Source organism: Vicugna pacos, chromosome 2 (assembly GCF_048564905.1).
Source record: "Vicugna pacos chromosome 2, VicPac4, whole genome shotgun sequence".
In the NCBI taxonomy this organism is placed as follows: Eukaryota; Metazoa; Chordata; class Mammalia; order Artiodactyla; family Camelidae; genus Vicugna; species Vicugna pacos.
This window is the reverse complement of record NC_132988.1, coordinates 20,127,409-20,147,561: the sequence shown is the minus strand read 5'-3', so window position 1 is coordinate 20,147,561 and position 20,153 is coordinate 20,127,409. Positions and strand designations below refer to the sequence as shown.

Genomic DNA, 20,153 nt, shown 5'->3' with positions numbered 1-20,153 from the left:
TATCCTCTCTCTCTCTGTCCACTATGTAAGCACACAGTGAGAAGGCTGTCTGCCATCCAGGAAGAGGGACCCACCAGGAAGCAAATCATTGGCACCATGATCTATGACTTCTCAGCCTCCAGAACATGAGAAACAAATGCTGTTTAAGCCACACTATGGTATTTCTGTTAGAGTAGCCCAAGCAGACGAAGGCAATTAACATGGGAAAATTAAATTTAAAACTGATTTGCCACTAATGCTCTGTATATCATCCTTTCTTCTCACCTCTTCAAAAAACTCATTTGTTTGTATGTCCTTCTTCCCTGCATCTTTCACCTTCTCCTCTTCTACTCATTTTTTTTTTTATCAGCAGGTGAACATGCTGAAGATCCCTTTCTACTTAACAAATGCCAAAATGCCTCTCTCTAAAATCCCTGTTCCTCCCCCATCACGGCCCTCATTCCTTCCACTCACTAGCCCTTTAAAATAAGTAAATGTCAATAAATAAACAAATGTTCTCTATATACTTTTCACCCTCATTCTTCAATCCATGGTAATCTATCTTCTGTCTCTTATCTTTCTCCAAAAGTGCCCTCCTCACTGTCACTTTGTCACTAGACAAATCACTAAATCCAATGAATTTCTCAGCTCTTCTCTTACTTAGCATTTCAAAAACATTTAAGATCATTGACCATTATCTTTTTCTTGAAACTCACTATACTTTCCTGGGTTTCCCATCAACTATTGTCCTCAATGCCCTTTACGGGCTCTTTCTTCCTCTGACTATTCTAGAACTAGTGCTTCTCTTCTAGGTCATTTTTTTATTCCCAACCTAAATATATCTTCTGGGTAGTGTCCTACATTCCCCAGGATTTGGCAGCTACTTAGGTGTTCAGGACCATCAAGTTCTCCACTGCTAATCCACATCATGCTTCCACGCTGGGCAGCTAGCTCCAGGAGGCATTCTCTTGGCACCTTAAATCTTACATAGTCAAATGACTGTATCATCGTCTCCCACACACTGGCTCATCACCAACTTAACTGGTACAGTCAAAAGTCTCAGTAACATCCTTCTCTCCTGTTGACCCTCACCAAGCCCCTCTGTGCCCCGATACACAGAAACAAGCCCATCATATTCTCCTCACTTCCAAAAAAGTACTTTATCTCTCTTCAGCCCCTTCTACGATCCTAGACCATATATCACATAAGTAGCTGCCAACAAAGTCGATGCAGCTGAATTGTCAAGAGCATCATAAGGTTTCCAGGTAGGGAATGAATCTTAATTCTGCCACCTATGTATTATGCTACTGTAAACAACTTACTTAATCTTTCTTTGCTTTCATTTCTTCACCTTTACAACTGAAATACTTATAAAGCCCAGCCTCTCAGGACGATTATAAGAGTTAAGTGAGATAATGCCCAAGATCTTGTCACAGTGCTGGCAAAGAGTCAGGTACTCAGTATGTATGAGAGAGTATGTCCAGGCTACCAGCCTTCCTCCCTGATATATATTTTCCACAGTGCAAAACGAGTGATCTTCCTAAATAGAAATCCAATAAGGTCACTACACCAGTTAAAACCATTTGGCAGCTCCTGTTGCAAGAGGCATAAAGTCCAAATCCATTAACATGGTTTACCAGATTATTCAAGACCTGGCTTCAGTCACTCTCTCAGTCACATCTCTCAATTTTTTTCCTGCCCTCTATGTTCTAGTCCCAGGTAATTTCCATCAGTTCCACTCAAATCTCATGCTCTCACATCTCCAAACTTTGCAAATGCAGTTCCCTTCACTCGAACATCTTTTCCCACTCTTCCTTGCCTGGCTACTACAGTCAGGTCCTAGCACTCACGGCCATTGCCTTGGCTATGAATCCCCACAGCATCTTGGAATACCAAGAGCGTGGTGCTGTTGTGATTGCAAAATTGTCTGTCTCCAGCTTTGGGTTTTAAGCTCTGTGAGAGACAAGAGCATACTCATCTATGTCTCGTTTCTTTGTAAGTTCACAAACTCGCAGACTTCTTGACTCATGCTAGGCACTTAATAACAATTTTGAGAGACTGTATCAGTAAATGAATAAACACTTTGGACCACTGGATGGGCTCACACACAGGAAACGGATGCCCCGTTCATCACCTAGTCTGGTCAGGGGTGCATGTTTGTTTGTAAATCTGTCTCACATGTTTTATTGACATGAATCAATACTCAGAGCTCAGTCATTAGGGCTGGTAACCAGACCTTAAAAACCTTTAATCCATTGAGTTGGCTGACTAGGCTGAAGCTAAATAAGTATGCCTGTCTTTACTGCTGTTTACAGAGACAAATCCCATAGGCTGAGGTTTAAAGCAGGGATTCCACAGTCATATGCCTATAGGGGCCAGACCAGCATCCTAAGTCAGTGGCATGGGTGTAAGAGAGACTGTGTTTCTGGAAGTTTTACACAAATGCCAAAATATGAGACTGATAGGCACGTGGGGAACGTTCTAAGAGAACATCTTTTATCTTGATTGCAGCCCAGGATCATGTTTTCCAAATCATGAGTCAGGACCCTGGAGTGGGTTTTGAAAGCAATTTAGTGGATTGCAGCAAGCATTTTTAATAAGAGATTACATAGAATAGAATAGAAAATGGAGTGGATGGCACATATAAAAAGTAATAATAATGTCACAAAAAACTTGGTAAGTTAGCATGTGTGTGCATGTGCAATGGATCACAAAATAGAATATACTTCTTTTTAAATTTAAAAATTTTTTTCTTGTTCCTTTCTTTTTTTTTCTGGAGGGGGGGTTATTAGGGTTATTTATTATTATTTTTTTAGAGGAGGTACTGGAGATTGAACCCAGGACCTCATGCATGCTAAGCATGAGCTCTACCACTTGAGTTATACCCTCCCCTACTAAAATATATTTCTTACTGTGGATTGTGGACACACACACACACACACAAACACACACAGATATATATATATATATAAAAACCACTGGTTATGAACGAGTATCTATTTTCTCTGTCTATACCTTTTCACTTCCCAATCTCAATCTGTCATTTCTGCTTTAGCAAACCCACTAAATTTTCCCTGATAATGTCACTGATGGTCTTTTACTTGTCAGACTGAAGGTACCCACTTCAGATACAGTCAGAGCTGAATTCTCTGCAGTGCTGAACATGGTTCATGCCGCCCTCTTACTCGTGATGCCTCTGGCTTCTGTGACATCACTTTCTAATGATTCTCCTGCTAGCCCCTGATGTTTCTCTCTAGCCTCTGTTCCCTGGTTCCTCTCCCTGAGTCTTGCCCCCCAATACTGGCATTTCTGCAAAACAGAGCATAGGCATCAGAGATGCCACACACACTAAGATTGAGCTTTATCTCTGTCATGCTCACCTCCAGTACTACCTCCCGGGCCCCATCCACTCCTGCCTGGATTACTGCAGCAGCCTAACGACTCATCTCCCTTTGTGTCTATTCTCAAAGGGTAGCCAGAGGGATCCTGGTAAAAGGAAAGTCAGATCATCTCATTCCTTTGAGCAGAACCACTCACTGACCCCATGACATCCTCGGGGTCTTTGCTCAAATAGCATCTTCCTAGTGAGGACTTCCAAGCCTCTCTCTTGAAACAGACAATTCTAACACCATGACAAGATGCCCTGTCCCTCTTTCCTACTTTACTCCATAGCCCTTGTCTAAAATACAGTACAATTATTTATTTTGTTTACTGTCTGTCTCCTCTTACTGGGACACAAGATCCAGCAGGGAAAGGATTTCTGTCTATTTTGTAGACTACTATCCAGAATTAGTGGTCCATAGCAGAAGGCCAATAAAAATTCATTGAAAGAAGGGATAACAACCATCAATCATGTATTCTTCTTTTGATGGTGGTAGCCTGAGTACACGTGGCTGTGTGATTTGCCTACACTATTCCATGCATGAGTCTCTGCGTGTGCAATATGATTTTTAAAAGGGCTTTTAGCTATTAAGCAAAAAATAAAAGATGCTTACAGGAAATTGTCTGAAATTCATAACCAGGGCTTAATCCTGTGTGAGCAGTGTTCTGTTGGCTAAGCCTACAAGACGCAGGTATCTTCATATCAGCCTGGTTAAACGTCCTAGGATGACGCTTTGGGGTTCTTCCTTTTTAATCTACTTCATCACACACACAATCAATTCTGTTTGCCTAAAGGATGGTAAAGATAGTTCAATTCTCTTCCTTTATTTTCCTGACAATATCCCATAACTGTGCAATGAAAGGAGAAAAATATTAATAAACTATTTTCCCATAACTTACAACCAAATCACAACCTTAGTTTTTTTTTATTTACTACTAGCATTTTAAAAGCCATTTGCTCCTATAAAAATACTCAACAACTCATTAAGAACCTTCCCTATTAATAAATAGTACTTTTTCCCTCCACAGGGGGACAAAAAAGTCAACTTAATCTTTTCTCTCCTCCCCTAGTTTATCCCCATTTAGTTTTCCCCAGCTCACAATAATGCTTTCATTTAGGCATTACTGTTATCTCCACTGAATAAATGAGAAATTGAGGCATAAGAGATTAGAAATCTTGTTCAATATCACTCAGATGTCACATAGAAATGCTATGATTTGAGTCTGAACCTAAGGTGTGAAGAGAAATGTGAATTATGAGACAGAGGAGAGACCATGAAAATTGTGATTGATTTTTTTGGTGGGGAAGAGAAGGTAAGAGCACAAAGAGGAATAGGGGGTGACTCCCAGGTTTCTGGCTTGGGCGACCAGGTGAATGATGGTTCTTCCAATGATCTACAGGAGGGAGAGGTTTAGAGTACAAGTTTGTAAGATCAATTTTGGAATGTAAGCTTGAGATGCCTGTGGGATAACATTTTGAAGCTTAGAACTGTGCCCTGGGCTGGAAATATAAATACGGAACTTAAAAGTAGTTAGGTAGAATCCAAAATCACAGAGACCAATAAGTTCACCCAGAAAGAGTCCACTACATTTGGCAAATAGAAACAAACAAAAAACCAAACTAGTTATCTGAGAAAGAGACTGGAATGAGAGTGAATGAAAGATTGAAAGATTACAGGTCAGAGTGAATGGTTGGCGAGAAAGCAGGAACAGTGATAATAATCTGCTCTTCTGAGAAATGGCTATTTGCAAAGGGGAAGGAAGTGACTAAAAACTATCTGGAAGTTACAGAAGCTATTAAAATTTGCTTCAGCTAATCATCTACCTTTTGACTCCTTCTAAAATTGACCTTCCTAAAAACAAAGCTCTGAAAACTCTCATGTCCCAGGAGAGACCTTTCCAGAGCCGCTTGGCCATCGTCTACCTTCCCAAGAACCCTCCTGAAACAGCCTTCTTTAGAAAATATTCCATGTTACAGCCCCTCCCTCACCATCAGGGTCCTAGGATCCTGCTCATTTTGGAAAATTAATCTGTGCAGATGGATGCTCGTGGCTACAGCGCTACTCTTCCCAGGTAACTTTTGTGTCATAAAGCAAAGCAAAGCTTCTCACACCACAGTGCCTGGACTCCAAGGGAAAGGGTCCAGAAATAAAGAAGGTCAGGAGGATTCCATACACTCTCTATGACCTTGCTTTGGAAATCCCATAGCATCACTTCTGCAGTACACTCTGCCCATCAGAGCACACTCAAATCCACTCAAGGTCAAAGGAAGGGAAAATAATCTTGGTGGGGAGTGCCAAAAAGGTTCGGGAGGAGCATGTGGACTGGATATACTGCCGGAGGCATTTTTGCAAAAATAATCCATCGCTGTTAGATAAAATAGTTTAGGTGTTCAGTGTTAGAAAACCTAGTTAAAGCAAACTAACACCAAAATACAAATTTATCATTCTGAGAAACCAATGAAATCAAGTCTCTGGATGCAATGAGTTACATAAAAATATACTAAAGTATGAAATGTTTCATCGTCCATCAATTTTAGGAAAAGCTGGGTTAAACAAAGTTAAACAGGTTTCTTTCTAGCAGGATTTTCACAGACTAATATTCTAATGTGCATCATAAAACTACAGGAGGGAGATATAAAATTCAGCATTTTCCAAAATTACCTGATTATAAGACTTTTTAAAAGTGTTATCACATGGGTCAGAAATTTAGGAAGACGTCCTCCCACAAGACCAATGCTAATGGAGGCTATTTCAGGCAATCTGACCGATCAATTAGAGGCCAAAATCAACACCATTCTAACTTGTACCATCCCTTTTAGTGGCCATGTTTTCTTCAATTCGCCTCACCTTCTTCATACAGTGACATGAAATTGGGCAGTCACCTTTAGTGGGAATGGCCCCTGGCTTGAGAGTTCAAGTGTTTGCTTTCCCTTTTGATGAACTAAATTCTCTGGACTCTATAATAAAACTAGAACTGGGGAATAGGGTACTTTTTATTTCACAGCTCAGTGTGACTGCCTACGAGGGAGATAAAGCTGATGAATAAACTTGTTGATCGTTGATATTATTTCCCTGCTTCTGTTTGTTTCTTTTCTTTTATAGCTTGCAAGCTCAGTTGTTACCAGGAAAATCAATAAACAAGCTTTCAAGAAAACTTACACCTAGGGAGTATAAAGACCCTTTTGCCTTGAAGTTATTCTTTTTCTTTTTCAAGGGAGTAATATCCACTCCACAGCCAGAGTTCACTTTCAAGTCAACAGAAGCCCTGCATGTTCATGAGGACTCTCTGCTGGGAGAACAGAGCCCCCAAGTATTTTCAGAGGGATATCATTGTTCCTAGGATAACTTCTGCGAATTGAATTATTCTGAAAGTCAGGCAGGACTAAAGTAAAGGGAACTAATGTAGCCAAGAAAATAAACCATTATCCACGTGTCCAGGGGCTAGAAAAGAATGTAGGTAAGGCTACAAAAAGGCTGCCTTTTCATGTGGATTTAAATGAAACAGAACCCTATTAACTAGAGTAGAGATTCTCATCTCTGTCCTCCCCTGGAGCTCAGTCCTGGGAAATCGAGACCACATCCTTTAAGGCTCTGCTCAAAGTCAAAAGATGTTTGCAACTGCATGCCAGTATTTACAGGAGTCAGCCTTGGACCACATGTGTAAGTGACAACCTAGAGCAGCATCATTCAAAAGAATGTAGTGAGACACTGGAAATGTTCTACAACTTTACACTGCTCAGTATGTTAGCCAGCATTGGTAAAAATGTCCACATTTCCTTGGCAAATCAGAGTAAGTTTAAATAAAGCATGGGTCAAAATGGAATGGTAGTCACTGGGTGGGAGCAGGCTCTGACATATGTTCCTGAGAAGGAGCTACAGGGCAAAAGTGTAATGATACTGTTGCAGTCATCTATGACTGCTTAAAAAATTACCCCAAATTGAGTGGCTTAAATCAATGACATCTGATCTGCTCACGAATCTGCAACTTAGGCAGGGCCCATGGGAGGAACAGTGCACCTCCTTGCATTTCAGTTTTCTCACATGTAGAATGGAGATTCCGGTGGATGGACTGTAAAAACGACCCCAGTTCTCCACTCTCCTGTATTCAATCAATTGCAGTGGGATTTTGTAGCCCCTTTCATCCAACGTTGGAGTCTATTTTCCCATTCCTTGATTCCAGGCTTGTTTTGAGATTTGCTTTGGCCAACAGAGCGTGGTAGAAATGGCTTTGTGCTAGTTCTGACTCTGAGCATTTCGGCTCTATTTCTCTGAGATCCCTGAGCCCACCCTGAGGACAAGATCAGTTTAGCCTTTTGGGGGAACAGAGATGGTGCAGAGCAAAGCCAAGCCAGCTTAGCTGTCCCAGCCAAAGTTGTCCACAGACACGTGAGAGAAGTCAGCCAAGATCAGCAAAACAAACCCACAGATGACTTTCCAGCTGACTGCAGATGCATGAACAACCCCAGCTAAGACCAGCATAACCCGGAAACTCTGCAGATTTGTGCCAATGAGTTTTGCTCACTGGGTGTTTGTCCCATAGCATTAGTGACAAAACTGAAACAGAGCTAATAGTAGGCCCCAATGAACAGTACTGTGTTTATTTTTGTTTGTTTGTTTATTGAGGTATAGTTGATTTACAATGTCGTGTTAGTTTCTGGGGTACAGCATAGTGACTCAGTTTATATATATATATATATTCTTTTTCATTATAGTGTATTATAAAATATTAAATATAGTTCCCTGTACTAAACAGTAGGACCTTGTTGTTTATCTATTTTATTTTTAAATATGTTTTTAATTGAAGTATAGTCAATTTACAATGTCAGTTGCAGGTGTAAGTACTGTGTTTAGAACAGTGCCTGGCATCAACTAAGCAGCCAATAAATATTTGCCTTTATTATTATCCCCAAATTTGCCAGTACCACACAGAATGTGTTTCCCATTTTCCTGAAGAACATGAGATGGCTACCACAAGTTTCGTGAGAGCTATCAGAGAATACTGATCTATTACATCTTTAGCAATTTTAATAAATTAGTAAGAAAAAGCATCAAAAGCATATTCTAGTAATGGAAAGCAAGGTATTTATTGCTAACACAGCAAAAGTACATGATCTCCAAAGCCCTTCACACATGCTGTGTAAATATCTAATATCTGATCTATGCCCAGCTATCAAATCACCAACTAGATCAAATATCAAACAACTTCTAGGAAAAATGGACAGTAACATTTTTATTACATGATTAATTGTTGTTGTTAATGATATTTATGTCAGGACAAAAACTGGGACAAGAGTAATTTTATCTGTCCTAGTATTTCAGACATAATAATTTTATGATAATACTGATAATATTTTCAGTGGTGGACTTCAAAAGAATAAATGCATTAGCTGCAATAAAACAGTATTATAGACATAACCTTTACAAACACTACAGAAACACACGACTGTGAACTTCCCCCGTCTGTATCAGCGTGCAGATGCTCGGTGGTGGGAGTGAGCGAGTTCTTTCATGACTTCTCTGCCTGCATGCTCTCTCTCTCAGATAACTCATCCAGCCTCTTAAACAACTTCAGCCAAATTCCATAGGTTTCCAAATTCCATCTCAGGTTGTAACTTGTCTTTTGAACCCAATTCCGGATTTCTATTTCTGTTTAACTTTTGTACTTGGATAGTCTGCCATTTCTTCACCCTCATTAAGTTGAAATGTGAATCCATCACCTCCCTGGCTGTCACCCACTAAACACGTGTACGGCGTTATGCGGTAATTTACTGTAAGTAAATCTCCGAGTTCAGTTCCTTACACATAACAGAAGCCGGATGCATGATAATTACCGTCAATTCTGTTGTTACTCTTGTTCTCTAATTTTGTCTTTATAATAACCTGAGGGATGGCTATGGTAAGTATTATTATCCTACTCTATTGAAGAGGAAAACAATATACCAAGATGTACAGATCATCAAACATAAAAGTGCTGGTGGGGTGAGCACACAGCTGCAAACACACACCAGTAAGATTAATAGCTGCTGTATGAAGAACGATAAGTGTTGAGACTAAATTTTATGGAACTGAATTTTGAGGCTGACTTGATAGAATAAAGAGCAACTAATATACATATAAGCACTTACTATGTACCAGTAACTATTATAAGTTAATATCAATATCCTAAGTTAATAGTAGCATTAACTCAGTTACTTAGGTATTTTTTCTTTAATAGTTTTTGCAAAAGAAACCAATATGAGATTGTGTGGGGTTAAACAGCCTGCATTAGGTCAGGCAGCAAGAAGCTAATAAATCATCAATCAGGGATTTGAATGCAGACCATCTGGCTCGTAAGAAGTGTCCCTACTATATTCTGCTATCTCTGAAATGAAGAATAAGAGGATATTCAGTATCTAGGAAAGCCTATAATGAAAAAGAACATGAAAAGGAATATAGATGTATGTATCACTGAAACACTCTGCTACACACCAGAAATTAACACAGCGTTGTAAGCCGACTATACTGGACTAAAAAAATTTTTTTAAGAATAAGAAGTTGGGGAGGGGAAAAGAGAAAAAAGTAATAGTGAATGAAAAGTCATCAAGGTAGAAATAAGTCGATCAAACACAGGTGTGGGGGTCAATCAGGTTGTATGGGCTACGAAGCCACGCCTGGGTGAAAAATCGGGTGAAAATGTGTTTGGGTAGATTTGGGACGCAGCAGCAGCAAAGCAGGCTCTGAATGTCAGGCTGAACTGTCTGCACTTCCGGTACAGCCCAAAGGGGACCTGACCCTCTGTATACTTTAACTTAAGCCGTGTCAACGCACAGGCATATGAACAGGTTGAGCAGAGACGCACTGGTCCATATGGGAGTGGGAGTTCGTTTCTTAATATGGAGCTAAAACTGTTTGCTTGAAATTGGCAGCATCTCTAACTCAAAATACTTCACATACATCTGTGTCATTTAACTATTTGCAAATGACAAAGAAAGTGACAGACTGAAGACAGAAGCCCTGACCCCCTTCTGGAGGGTTAAGTACCGGAAGCATAGGATGCACTGCTATAGATCAAGCAAGCTGTGTGTTCAATATTGAGGGTGCCTTGACTGAACATCTAGCCAATAACGTGCCTTCCATTTATTAACAGCACTTACTCACTGCACCTGCTCTGTGTGAAGAGATTATGTGGGTCAAGTAACTGCACCATGATTGCAAATATCTGTCTCATCACCTACAAACATAATTAAAGAATAACAACCCAGTCCTGGGGAAAATCTCGGTAAGTCCTTCTTACTAGTAATTCTAAAACAGAAATGCAAAAAATTTGCAAACTTACTTATAATCTTATAAAGATAAACCAATCATTCTCAACTATAGCAACCTCGGTGTGAAAGGAATTATTTCTTTAGTCCATGTGCTAGTTGAGTTAGCCCCCTCACTGCACCAACTAAAACAATTTTTAAAAATCTTAAAAGTGATAAGGGTGTAACATCTACATTAGTATTTTCCTTGGTAAAACTGGTTTCAGGAAAGGAAATGTTTTCATAATTCTCTTCACCAACTTTTGCTAAGTTCTTTTTTTTTTAAATACATTGAAAGCAGAATTTTTCCAAGGGAGAGAAATGAGAACTCTACTTTTTTTCATCGTTACTCAAAAATCTGCTTGGTACTTGGTCAACTCACAGCCAGTCCCCTAAGACTGAGTTTTAGCTGATGGACAAAATCCAACGGACTAGTCTGAAGCCTTCTGGTAATGTAAATCTGATTTGACCAGATAATAACTGCGTTATAAAAATAACATTACTAGCACAGATCCAGGGAAGTTTAGACATTACTAAGTAAACAGTGCACAGATGTGGATGCTGAAAAATTAATAGCACACCACCTTCTGATAGGCTGTACACGAAATATGCTTCCACAGAAACAGAATGAAGCAAGCCCGAAGCACAAATTCTCATGCCATCGTGGCATAAATGAATCATAAAGCATTAAAACAGAAATTTCAAGCTCTGGCTCAGGTACAATTTCTGAGAAATTACTCAGCCTCACACATATTTCTTCATGCCATCTCATTGGTAGAGAGAAGACTGGAAGTAAGAGTGACTTGTCCCATGTGAGCAAAACCCAGTTTAAAAAATAATAATGTTTAAAGATGTTATGATGCTTGTAATCTTCCTCCTCCTCATAGCTCAAAAAGTATTTTTTTTAAACTTTCAAAACAAGCACTTACTATTCTCAGATAAGATGTTCTAATAAGGTACCATTTTTTCCACATATTAAGGCCACAGGAACCCTAGGAGGTTGCTACTGACATCTAGTGGCATAATTTTTTAAATGCTAAATGCACTAAAAAATAAACCTAGAGAAAGGAAGGGACAGACACATCCACATGTACTTGCAAAGTCTAGTGGACATGCCGTGTTACAAATTATTTGCCTCCATCCACACCACTCTGCCCCAGTGACATGCGTCCCCTTCCAGGGTAACGCTATTACTGCAAAACTGAAGAAATGAAAACCAACACATCTGTTAAAGCCTTAAAGGAACCGACTCCCTCAAAATCCGTAGTCCTTTCCAGAGAACTGCCAGCTCCCAGGAAGCCCCAGTTCCCAAAGGCCAACTCCAGCTCCAGTCCTAGTATTATTAACTTCCAAAATAACCATAGCCCTTCCCCAACCTGCACTCCTAGCATTCAGGGACTTTGAGGGTCCCAACCTAAGGAGGAGCAACTGCAGAACTAGGAATACGTTATTTCAGACTGCGTATCCACAGACATGAACATTCAAAATGGCCATGAAATCCCTATGCCTGAGATTCAATAATTACTAAAAACTTTTAAATGGCTATTTTTAAAATTTAAAAATGCTTTAATGTTTCCAGTCATCCACAGGAATGAGGATGTACAGAAGAATACGGACGAAATTGATACTGATGTGAAAAATGATAGGGGGCGTAGAGATAACTTCTATAAGCGAGTAAAAAGGTGTATTTTATAGCCTCTGTATATATGTACATATAAGACAGGTGTATGTGTGTGTGTGTAGAACAAGAGAGAGACACTCAAATTCTGCATGCACCCCACTCCTGCTAAGGTGCTTGTGCCATGGTGGGTAAATGTTGAATTGATGAATGACTGAATAAATAAATGAGGTGGCAAATTACAGCATACCTTTTATCCCCTATTGATTCTCATCTGAGGTGTGCAATAAGCAGTGCCCTTGTAAAGCAGTGTTTTGCTTAAGCAACAGTGCCTTTGCTGAGTAGCCCAGGTTAGATTTTTCTCCAATGACACGTGCACAGTGGCACAAAGCCAGTGGGTGATGGAATCAGGCAATCTCCCTTTGGTGAACGGAGTGTATTTCAGTAGTTGAAAAGTGTTTGCTTTATAAATTAGTCCGTTTGAATTTAGATTTTATTCACCTTGAAAAGATGTAACGGGAGAGAAGGCTCTCAAGTTAGCCCTCATAAATACAAATAACAGCTAAATTGTAACTCTCACAGTACAAAGGAATCTTCTAGTCTTTTAGATATTCCTTCAGTGGCAATCTGAGAGACGCAAGGAGCCCATTCATCCAACGCCTGTCTACTCCACTCACCGATAGGGGTCAAGTGGATGACAGAGGGATCTCTTCTATGATCACAGTAAAGGGGAAAAATATCCTATGTCTGTGTGTGTATACCTTTACACACAATAGTTATACGTGTGTAAATACAGACACATATATACACACATGCACACATGAGAACTAATACATAGCACTATATGCGGATCAGTGACCATGTGACAGATACTGTATCCATGTTAATGAACATGGGTTAAGGAGGAGAAACAGCTGTAGCGTAATGACACGTGCAGCATGAGAGGAACTCAGAAGGCATCGTAAAGAGAATTTTTAAGGTTATGTAGGCTTTGGAATAAAAGAGAAAGAAGAGCAAGCATTCCAAATGGCGCTTTCAGCACAGGGAAGGACAAGAATATTAACGGTACGTAATGAAGTAAGAAGAAACAAAGACGGCAAGAACATAGGAGGGCAATCGATGCAAGAATTTGCACATCAGCCGGAGACAATTCTAGATGATGCTATGGATCGCAGTCTTGGGAGTTTTCCTTAAAGCTTTCAAATGACAGAGCATCCCACAAAATCTAATATTCAGAAGAGTAAAGAACACCATGAACTTTTGCAAATGACAAAAATCATCTAAAAAATCAGAGAATTCATAAAAGTTATCGTAATGACTCTGTGTCAAGTAAATTCCTCTTTAAGAATTACTTCTGAATCCCTTCTCCATGAAACTGTTCAATGACTTATTCTCTGACTTTCAGTTTGGATTCCCTTTGGAAGCATGTTCACCTGACATTGTAGCTACATTTCTGTAAAGCACTGGACAGACGCTACACGAATTAGTTCAGGCCTTGCGACAATTACATCCCACCTTTCATCACACGTGTGGAAGTATTTCTAAATCTCATTTAAATTCATGGTCATTAACTTATTAATTAACCTGTAAATTGGATGCTTTACTTTCCATCATCACTTTACAGTAGTTTGTAAGAAATAATACAGGATATAATTTGTAACAAGCTCTTAAAATAGCAGAAGAATTTTATCCTTTAAAACTTTTTCAACGTGTATTACATCTACAAAATGTTCCACAGCCAATTATAATAAACCACAATGAGGCCAATCTCTAAACAATGTATTTGTAACATTTCTTAGTGCCCCTAGGGCATAAAGAATGCTGGACCCTAGCCTTATGACAGTTTATTTTCAATTCTCAAAAAAGTGTTTATACTAAGCTTAGATTTCAACCTACAGTACACCAAACAATTGCTGAATCCTTAATATTCTATTTCAATTTCCTACAGGAAAGTTAAATGTATGTGAGAATAAAACTTAATATTCCTACATAATAAAAATAAATTACAAACATGAAATATTCTTAACGCAAATTCAATCTATTTCCAGGACATATAACCTGTGGAAAAATGGAACAGAGTAACAGTCTCTACTTTTGTACCTAATTTTACTAGGTATAGAGAGGGATATTTAAACCGACTAGGCGAAATTGCCTCTACCTTTGGGTGGCAAAATTAAGAATATTGTGACTAACAGACATCAATAACTACATAATGAAACACTACACGAAAACATATTTTAAAACGCTTTTATAAAAAGTTAAATGTAGAACTTTCAGGTATCTGTACACACAGAGAAAGTGCCTGTTAACTCAATAGGCTGCTTCCCAAACCCCATTGCCAGAGTTAAACACACACAAAATGAGTGTGTTAGTCATCGTGCACAACTGAGAAACGCTGAATGGTCTCATGGGTCTAAAAATAGCACCTTCACCAGTATGCCTTCTGCTTCTACTACTTAAACACTGGAATTTAAATGCACATATCCCATTAGGACAATAGAGGCAGAGCGTGCGAACATCAGCACTCTTGGTCTTATTCACGGGAATTTTTTATAAAGTTACAAACATCCCTATTTCAATGAATCCAAAGGACCAGCTAGAGAGGTGATGACATGAACATTTCTCCCACCCCAGTTACTCCTTCACACCCCACTCCCAATCTCCATACAGACGCCGACACCCCAGAGCATAACCTCTTTGGAAGTGTTGTCAGACCAAAGCACTTGGACTCCCCCTCTAATTGCATGTTGGGGAGAAGCAAATTTTGTTACTCTGGGTCCACAATGCTGGAAATTCTGCCACGTTAATGGGAATTTTCCTCCTTCACCCCAACTATTCCTTTACTACACTCAGTTTGGATTAAGTTTATCCATACCTTAAATAAAGAACATACAAGCCTAATAAAATTGGATATATTAGTATGTGCATACCTCTAAAAAAAGAAAAATTTCACATGAATGCCTCGTGGACAGTCTGTGCTCCCTTCCTCCACCTTTTATTTTTTATTTTAAAGGACATGGATCCTCCACACTCTGTAGTGTGTCCCTTTTGTTAGGTAGTTAGATAAGTCGAGGCACTGGGCATATAAGGTGGAAGAGAGGGAGGATGGTCCAGAAGATGGCAGTATGCCTACCTCCCACATAAAGGGGCTTTACTTCTAAATGAGTGTCAGCAAGAAACCAGTTAGAAGCCAACAGCCGCAACTGCGAGGTAGTGAGAAGGACCCAGCCAGACATGACCCAATGCTCACTGTAATACAATTAGCATTGCAGTTTAGCCGCACCCCCACCATGGGTTTTTCTGTGTGCATTATGGGTAAGAACATGCACCAAGGGGCCAGACATAACTCAGCACTCCAGGGGCAAGAACTGTCAATCAGTCAAAAGACCACCTCACCTCTAAGCAAGGGTGTAAGATAAGGGGCAAAAACAGCGGTTTTCCTCCCTGGATCAGCCCACCTCCCATTCTTGCAAGTGTACATTTCCTTTACTAATAAATCCTGTAAAATCTTTCACTACACAGTGCTCCATCTCCATCTGAATTCCTATCTTTGGGGTATAAAAACTGGGGTCTTTTCTCTTCCCCTTTTGGGATAACATCTTCTCTCTTTTTACTGTGTCATCTTCCATTGATTACCCCTCAACCAGCACTTTTCTACCATTCATCTCCCTACACCTGCATCACAGAGCTCAGCTTCAACTGAACTAACTCTTCTACACATTGTCTAGGTATTAGCTCTCATCACAGTGTCTCTCTCTTTGGGCGGTCACCGCTAATAGTTCTATGCAAAAGGTAGCCCTCAATTGACTTCATTAACCATTTAAAAATACTTTATAGTTTGAATTCACATTTTAGTATAGATAAAACCTGAACAGAATGCCCAGAATGTAAAATCCCCTTTAGAGGAGAGAAGCTATTTCCTTAAGGGGTTCAATATCTCCTTCAAAAAATTAACTAAAAGCCAAAAATAACTAGAAGCACCCCAGCTTGTAATTCAGCCTAACAATGTACTTCTGCTGAACTGCAAATTAAAGTTCAGAAACCAGTTTTCTTCTGATGTTCATTAAATTCAAATGCTTCCTTTGTTTCAGCATTCATTTGTTCTTTAGAAATCAGACAATTTATCAAAAACAGAACCCAATTAGTTCCAATTCATATGTAGCCTAATACACATTTCAACAAATCCATGATGTGTGTCCATACATATAAAGTGGCATCATATCTTCATAGCTATATAAGCAGACGGTATCAATAGATGGATTTAGTTCCCATCAGGATTCTAACCTTTCAGAAACTTCTCTATTAAAAACTCTTTTGAGATAGCAGCTTTATTCATAAAACATACACACATTTTATATCTGCATCTATGCTCCAATTTGTTTACACGTATATGTCATCAGAATATCTGCATGAGTGTTTACACTCTTAGGTCAACATATGTAAATAAATTACATAGCAATTTGAAAATTTAGCAACTAAATATGCAATCTGTTGAACATAATCAGGCATGCTATTCAACAACTGTAAGATATAATTCAATCTTTCCAAAGAAAATATACATTTTGTGTAAGGGTGTCTTCATCAGACTCAATGAAGTTTTCTAGGAATTTGCACTGAAATTTTTGCCTATTCAAAAAATGACATGTAAAGACAACTGACTAATGCTTAAATAAAAGGAAAATCTTAATAAAAAAAATCTAATTCTCTTACTGCCTATCATTTGTAAATATGATACACTCACAGGAGTTATTTCCAAACAAAGAGAACACAATCTTCTAGTCGAGATCCTACCCATAAATCAACATAAATGAAAGATCAGTGTCAGAAAATGAACCACTATCCACAATGCTTTAAGCTAATGTATATTTTAAAGTTTACTGTTCACATCCTAAACATGGTAATGAACCAAAATCGTTCCTTCTATTTTTCAGATAACGACTTACTTTTTTGATAGATTATTAAATAACTGAAACCAGGAATTAAGAAAAACCAACTAGTGGAATGTATGAAGGTTACAATGACTAAAAAACCTAAAAATCAGTTCAAAATAAGCATTACCTTGGTCTGACTTTTCATAAAGGACAGCAGATCTCTTTCCAGGTAACACCATTTCTTTAGGTTCTGTGGGCAAAGAGAAAAGAGATTAATAAAAACAACCTTTCCTTTTACTCTTTAAATGCTTCTTAAAGAAGATTTATTAGTAAAAGAGGGCAGAGAAGAAAATCATTTAACAAAATATTCAACGTCCTTCAGCAGCCGCCTTGGGAACCACTTCCTTTAAATGCCAAATAACTTTCCCAAAGGTCCCCTCTCCCCTGCAGCTGAGAACATGGGTGACAGAGACAGATTCTCAGCCCAACTTTTTTGCTTCGCTCTCTTTTCTCACATGGAAACAAGACTAGCACGTGAGCACAGAAAAGCATTAGCTTCAACCATTTCAAAAGATAAGATGTAATCCATGTCGGGACAGAACATTTACTTGGAATACAACTGGCTGAAATGGAATTTGCAATTATCTAAACTTACTTTCCTCCCTCCTCCAGTGAGTATGGGTTTTTAAATGTGCATGAAAGTTTGGATGTTTTTCTATTCCGTCTTTCCACAGGATTGATACAATGAGATACTGTGGGATGACTCGGTAAATAATTGGCGATTACCCTCCTTATGAGATGCAATTTCAGAGCTTTTCTATGCTGCGATGAGGAGGGAAGTACTTTGTAGAAGTCAAAAGTTATGAAAATATATCTTATTCCCTCCCTTAGCATATAACAGTCTTGAGGAGTATCCCATAAAAGATTTTATTGCATCATTATCTGAATGTTCAGATTGGAGGATAAGAAATTCAAGTCTGAGCAATAGCTCTCCAGAAAGGACTGTCACATAGATAGGTATTTTAAATTCACCCCTTAAGAAAGTCATTTGACTGAAAAAACTATATATAAAGAGTTAAAAGTAATGTTGATTAATTGACTTTAACAGTCATTATAAGAACAGTCATATAACTGCAATTACCACAGCATCTTACTAGTGGTGTGAATTTAGACAAGGAAATCAAAGTCTGTAAACCTTCCTTTTTCATCTGTAACATCAGAATGATAATTATTCCTACCTCGTAGAACTGATAGGATAAAGAAATGAAAGAAATACATATACAGGAGATAGAACTAAGAATGTTAGCTATTATAATTATGAGCATCATTATTAGGATTATTATCATTGTTCTCCTTAAAAAAAAAAAACCTTGCTGCCCCTTTGAAGAACACTACCCTAGTGAGCCACATGGTAGAATGATTTTAATCACATCATACTGGATGCTACTTAATTTGCTTATTTATTATTAATCAGACTCTGATGGCAAAGGAAATAGAGTTGTTTCAGGTATTTGGGCAGGCAAGGGAAAAAGATGAAAAGCATTTCAGAGGGGTAAGGAAGCTGTCACTCCACTGCAGTGACTTCCCTGGACTTTGCTGAGGATTTTAATTTAAAGATTCCTCCCAGAAACTGGGATATACTCCAACGTTCACTTAAAGCAAAAGGCCCCTGTCAGCTCTTGTGAATACTCAATCCAATTTAGGAAACACTTAGTGAGCCCCTACTGCAAGCCAGGGTCTATAACAGACTTCAGAGAAACCATAATAAACAAAAAGGACTCAAGGAAAACACAGTTTAATGGAAGACACATTTGTAGACAATTATTTCAAGTAGTTTGTGAAAATACTATCACTAAACAATACAGATGTGTTGAAGCCACAGAAAGGATTGAAAGAATATTCTGCCATCAGGAAAGGGTCATTTAAAAAATAATCTTAAAGAAAAATTCAGTCAAACTAGCTGAACTGGTAAACACTGGCTGACCGTAGCCTGTCTGGTCTAAGAAGATCTCACAAAAGAGAAGGACTTGGAAAGACTAAGTCTGGCAGGCAGGTAAGTAGGGACATAAGTTAAAATGACACTGCATGGAGTAGGGTACACCATTAATCCCCTATGACTGATGTCCTTATAAGATGAGATAAAAATACAAATCTACAGAGAGGAGATATCACGTGAAGACAAAGACACAGAGGAAGACAACCGTGGAGACCTAGGGAGGCAGAGACTCGAGTACCTACAAGCCAAGGAATGCCGCCAACACTGGAGACTGAGAAAGTCATAAACATACGACCCTTAGAGCTTTCAGACAGAACATGGCCCTGTTGACATCTTGGCTTTGGACTTCTAGCCTCCAGAATGGTGAGAGAATAGACATCTCCTGTTCCGAGCCACCCAGTTTGTGGTGGTTTGTTACAGGAGCTCCTGTTAACTAACACATCTTTCGAGCCAATAAGCATTAGGCCCTTACCCATAACCCGATCACCCAGAGCTTTCAAAAAAAGTCTTACGTTTACATGAAGTCACCAAACATATCCTCAATTTAGAAATCAGAATACCCAGCTACATATAAAGAGCTGATTTAAACTTTAAATTGTCTACCTCCATGGCTAGGATCTGCTACAGTGGAAACCACAGCCAAAAAAGAGTATCTCATATTTTACCCCCCAGGTCCCTCCTCCCCAGCTAATTGATGTTGGTTCCAATGCCTCTGGAATATGGGAATGGAGTGAAAGAGGGGAGGTGCGGAAAGAAGAGGTCAGTGGAGAAGGAAGGCTGACTTTCTGGTCACTGAGCTAGGCGGGCTCATATGTATTTAAAGCTGATTCTCAGCCTATTCCAGGTTCTCCTGTGACTGCTCCTACTTCTCCAGTCACTGGGATCCTCTCATCTGTACTTGGTGAGTCATTCATCTCACCTCATCCCTTACTCCACCCTCAGCTCCAAGTGGCACCTGAAGCTTCTATCAGCTGAGACCAGTTTGGTCACCGGGCAGCCTTTGGGGACAGGACCTGGACAGCCTCA

General features: G+C 39.2%; 1 protein-coding gene across 3 annotated transcripts in view; it reads right to left on the bottom strand.

Moving 5' to 3' along the window:
• INPP4B (inositol polyphosphate-4-phosphatase type II B) overlaps nt 1-20,153 on the bottom strand; it is a 659,032-nt gene that overhangs the window by 529,172 nt on the left and 109,707 nt on the right. For all 3 annotated transcript variants that reach the window (XM_072976523.1, XM_072976505.1, XM_031692309.2), the window contains exon 2: nt 17,319-17,381. The gene's annotated coding sequence lies outside the window, so the exon portion shown is untranslated. The remainder of the gene's footprint in view (nt 1-17,318; nt 17,382-20,153) is intronic.